Raw genomic sequence first — 6,000 nt, 5'->3', positions numbered from 1 at the left:
ATTCCCCACTCACTCTCCCTATCTGCACTTCACGGACCATCTAATGCCATCATCCTGAAGTCGAAGGATTGGTGAGTAATATGAAACCTTATTTGTTGCAATTGGTTAAGTATTAACAGAGATATGAAGCTTTAAAGATAGACGATTTTGCCGATTTCTGTCGGGAATGTCCGGCTGGGGGAAGCGCTCGCGACATCTGCCGGACGGGAGGGGTTAAGGTAAGCTTGCACACAGTCGCGTCCTTTACAGCAAGCGTTTGATAGGTTGCAATAGGCATAGTAATTATTTCTGTTGCCCTTAACTTCTTACGAGGCTGGAAAGAGAGAAGTATAAATACACAGTGTACTAAACTAATTCCTGTTAATGAGAATCTGTTTAATACCAACGAGCACTCATTACATTCTCTCTCTCTCTCTCTCTCTCTCTCTCTCTCTCTCTCTCTCTCTCTCTCTCTCGTTGTTTCATTGCTTGGTGATAAGCTATATGCATTACTCTGCCACTCTGATTCCTCTCTCTCTCTCTCTCTCTCTCTCTCTCTGTAACTAACTTCTTTTCAACCAATCCAGATCTTTGCAGTAGGTTTTCACTCGTTTCCACGTAATAGCATACTCTAGGTAAGAACAACACTTGTATATCTTCGAAAATAACCACCCTTGATGTTATGCAATTGGTAGATAAATACACAGACTGGCTGATAGATACATATCTATCGAATATGACACACACACACACACACACACACACACACACATTTATATGAAAGAAAGAGAGAGAGAGAGAGAGAGAGAGAGAGAGAGTAAAAGAAAGTGCGTGCATGCATCATCCCAAACACCGCAATGCCTAACACCGTCACTAGCACGGCAGGAGAGGAACGAATGATGAATGAACCGTCATGAAAGAGTAGTAGTGAAGGTGATGGATGTTGACTACCTGAATGATGAGTTTCTGGTGAATGATGGTTATTATGGGATATTTGCTTGGTTGTATTTAGATAATGGAAAACGAGACTGACGAGGAGAGTGAATGAGGTGAAATTTGATTTCCATAATGAGGTGGTGGCATAGGGTGGGAAGATATACGAATGAAGATTATTTGAGTTGGTGGAGGGTCAGCCTGATGGCGGAGGACGGCGTGACAGATGAATTTTCCTGGTCACCCCATCTGGGTTTATGGAGTCTGGGTATGTATGGGTTTTTGTGGTGAACTGTGGTAGGGTTCGTGTGTGTGTGTGTGTGTGTGTGTGTGTGTGTGTGTGTGTGTGTGTGTGTGTGTGTGTGTGTGTGTGTGTGTGTGTGTGTGTTTCATTCATGGATTACGGGAAAGAAAACGGGAACCATTAACTTAATATTTATTAATTTCAAAATAGATGAACGATTTGGAAAAGCAAGAAATTGTTGACAAATAATGGTGCTGTGAAAATATTAGTAAAATATCAGTTACACTCTACTTTCCCAAACCAGAACATGATGGATTTTAAACATGCCCAATAAACTTTATTTTCTCTATAGCCTGTTTAATCGAAGCAACTTCACCGCGCTTATCATAATAAACAATAATAATTCATGGGAGAGAGAGAGAGAGAGAGAGAGAGAGAGAGAGAGAGAGAGAGAGAGAGAGAAATTCCACAAGATAATTTCTCCTACCGTCAGCAACTATCAGTATTTTAACTAACACCAAAGCTTCCATTATCTGCCACAACTACCACAATTTTCTGTGACTACCACTATCTTGAGCCACCACTACACCTACCACAACCATCACTACAACTGCCATTAATACAGCCTTCACTACTCCATCCTCAACCACCACAGTTTACCACAACTACCACAATCATCAGAGTGTACATCACCATCTCCATCATTTTCTCCACAACAACTACTCTATCATTGTACCACGACTACCACCACCCAGCTTACGAAATACTGCCTACCACTACCACCATTAAAAGCAGTGTAACTACAATCACTTAAAAAATTACCACAGCTACCATCATCATCATTTCTACCACAATCACCAGTTCATCAACTGTCATCTACCACAAATACCAATCCTAGCACAAACATCAGTCCCACCACAACCCCCACACTAATTGCAAGTACCACAATCACAGCTGCCACAGCTACCTTAGCTATCGCAATTACCACCACCATTACGTCTACCACAACCACAAGTACAAGTACCACCGCTACCACCATCAATGCACACCGATTAAAAAAATATCACGGCAATAACCTCCTCCATATCCGTTCCCACAGTGAACGCACCCAACCATTCTCTCTCTCTCTCTCTCTCTCTCTCTCTCTAATTCCACGGCAACCACCATAACTACCACTACCACAACCACTCCCTCTACGACCATTCATTACCTTTTGTCGGTAAGCGACTCCAATATCTCATTATTTCCCGATAATTACTCCAGGAAAGCTCGTGTACCAAAAACGGCAGAAAAAGAAAAACAAATCAAAGAAAAGAAACGAAAAGAAAGAACGAAAACAAACAATAACAAAAATAAAAGTAACTCCCAAAAGACAATGAAAATATGTAATAAAACATGAAAATAACAGAGTAAACAAGCAAGGAAACAAACAAACACAGCCTCACACCTAATCCCTCCCTCTCTTCACAACATCTGTCTCAAACATTTCATTTATCATTATTATTACGTCGCACACATTCGCACCCATGCGAACATTCCCTCTCTCTCTCTCTCTCTCTCTCTCTCACACACACACACACACACACAAACACACACACACACAAACACACACACACACACACATCACATAACGTTGCACACATTCGCACTGACGATCTCTCTCTCTCTCTCTCTCTCTCTCTCTCCCTCTCATTAAATTAAGCAAAAAATGATAAAAAAATCAAATTTCTTTGCATCCGGAATGAAAAAACAGGACAAAAATAAAGATGAAAATTGTTTGGCTGTGGTATTGTAGTGGTGTGTTTTTTTTTTTTTTTTTTAATCTAATTGATGTTTACTGCTTATGTGGCTGAGAGAGAGAGAGAGAGAGAGAGAGAGAGAGAGAGAGAGAGAGCGAGAGAGAGAGAGAGAGAGAGAGAGATTAACTATATAGACGTTGCAGTGAGGGAGTTAAGGAATATATCGGACGAAGTTGTACTGCACTGTCATATTATCAATATTATTATTATTATTATTATTAAACTCACAGGCTTCTGTGACTCAGTAGCCCAGTAGATTTACGTGACGTTAGATGGAACAGAACATTAGTATTTTCCCTACGATGAGATTATTATTGGTGAGAACGATGACGTGTGTGTGTGTGTGTGTGTGTGTGTGTGTGTAATTCACCGGGACGGTCAGGATCACTTGATGGTCGTGATCGTCAGCTTTTTACCCTAACCGGAAGGGAGCTGAGAGCTCATATAGTCCGATCTAAGGGCAAGGCTGTGACCTTCACACACGCACACACCCGTCCCCTTGCTCCACGGGGACTGTAACCACCCACTTCGTCAGTGAAACTTTTCGCAACCTGAGCGAGGCGCGAACACCCGTCCACCAGTTGGCAAGCGAGTTTGGATGGTAGACTTGTCCTGATCATTAAACGGTTGAGACAATAATTAAAACTCAGAGTACTGCATCAAACACCTCGCGTTCTCAGCAACAAATAAGGGAAATGCCCCATAAGCAGAAGAATAAATCACCACTTCCCATTTCAATATTATCCGAATCCTCATACCTGTTGCTGGAGATAATCAACTCAAAATCTCATATTTTATAATTCAACACTAGGGACCCCGGACGGCAATATTTTACAGTATATATATTACAACCGAAGCGTCAACGGAACTTATTTTGATTTGAAGAGTAGCTATCCTGTTTTTACTCTAATGTGGCCTAAAACTCATTTTTCTTACCATTTCTCTTGCTCGAATTCTGCTTTGTAGCAATAAATAAAAATTAAATATGATGCTAGTCACGAAGGAGTGCTATGGAAAGGACGCTCAGCCTTAGTACTGCCTTTTCCTACTCCTGAGCTACGTAAAATAAACTACTAAATGACGAAAATCTGGGCCAAGTCATATTACAGAGTTATGGAATCGAACTCACGGGTTTATGATATTTAGGCGCTCTACTCATCAGGCAGGAATAAGTCTCCTTGGTTACTAAAGCCTGTCTCTTTTCATCTAACAAAACTGAATTACTCCCACAACCTGAACAGCCTAGTAAGTCGTGGTTGCATAACATTCAATGACCCTTAGTTATGAGGTAGGAATGAATCTCCTTGGTTACTGTTTTCTGCTCTTTCAGCTCATGTACGTCGTTTATATTTAACTTAGGCTACAACCAGATAATTTTATTCTATCTACGGGAGTCATCTATAGCGCGTTTACTCAAACCTAACAAAGATCCCTAATTTCTTACAGCTCAGTTGGTGGCCAGGTGTAGTTAGATTGGAGGACTGATTTGACTAATTACCAAGGAGACTCATTTCTGCCTCATAACTAATGGTCACTGAATTTCATACAACCACGACTTAGTATTCAAGTTGTGATATTTGTCCAATTCTGTCAGATGTATTCAAATCAACTTTTTAAAAAATCATCTCGTCACTCCAAAGGAGCAATATTTACTTCGCTTTCGATGTCACCAAACGGGTGCTGAGGGAAGCCTTCATTATGTGGCACCGACATAACTGGGAGGTGGAACTGCCTGCTCATACGAACGTGTCTCAATTCCCGCCCTATTCCCCGAAAGAAAGGTGGTAAGCTACAGAAGAGTAAATTCGTTATGCAGTGCACCGGGTTTGCGTTCAAATCAGACCGGGATGCATTTACTACTACCACTACTACTGGTGCTGCTGCTGCTGCTGCTACTACTAATGATAATAATGATGATAAACCAAAATATTTAGTATTAGTATTTGTTAGCTGCTAGGTGCCGTCAAGAGTTTTTATTATGGTAGTGAAGCATATGTAAGGGTTAATGGGCATCTAAGTGAATCGTTCACGATCGGTTTGGGCATGCGACAAGGTTGTGTGATGTCCCCATGGTTGTTCAATATATATATGGATGGGATGATAAGAGAAGTAAAAACACGAGTAATGGAGAGGGGGATGGCGTTGGCAATGAATGGTGATAGATGGAATATCTCAGATTTGTTGTATGCTGATGATGCAGTACTACTTGCAAATACCGGACAAGAACTTGGTAGACTGGTGCAGAGTTTTGCTGATGTATGTAAGCGTCGGGCCTTGAGAGTAAGTGCAGAGAAAAGTAAAGTGATGGTTACTGAGATAGGTAATTCCCAGTGCGACGTTGCAGTGAATGGAGAGAGACTGGAATTCGTGAGAGAGTTCAAATACCTGGGTACAGTGATAGAATAAAAAGGAAAATGTGAAAAAGAAGTGGAAAGTAGAGTGACTCAAGGAAGAAAAGTAGTTGTTGCAATGATGGCCTTGATAAGAAACAGAGGATTGAGTGTTGCAGCTGCATGAGGCTTACATGAAGGAGTGTTAGTGCCAGCTTTATCATATGGATGTGAGACTACGGGGTGGCAAATGAGAAGTCAAGAGTGAAAGCAGTGGAGATGGGACTGCTGAAGAATGTATGTGGAATACAGAGAGTGGATAGGATACAAAAAATGTGATTCGTGAAAGATGTAGAGTGAGAAAGTCTGTGGACACCAGAATCGAAGGGAGTGTACTGAGATGGTATGGTCATGTGGAGAGAATGGATAATAATAGAGTGGTGAAAAAAGTATTTCTGAGCGAATTTGAAGGAGGGAGGAGGCGAGGTAGGCCAAGGAGAAGGTGGAGAAATATGGTGGATGAGTGTGTGAGGGAGAGAGGTTTGGAAGTCGGTGAGGCTATGGAACTGACAAGAGATCGAGCTAGCTGGGTGAATATTGTGAGAAGAGCATGATCAGAGATTTGGCACCCCTTTTTAACGTGACAGCGTCTGGATTGACTCTGATGGATACATATATGTGAAGATACAGAACGTGGTGAATGTTTCTGGCGTGT

Source organism: Coenobita brevimanus, chromosome 59 (genome assembly GCF_032717465.1).
Source record: "Coenobita brevimanus isolate Jiangsu-jjx chromosome 59, ASM3271746v2, whole genome shotgun sequence".
In the NCBI taxonomy this organism is placed as follows: domain Eukaryota; kingdom Metazoa; phylum Arthropoda; class Malacostraca; order Decapoda; family Coenobitidae; genus Coenobita; species Coenobita brevimanus.
Note: the sequence above shows the minus strand (reverse complement) of the source record.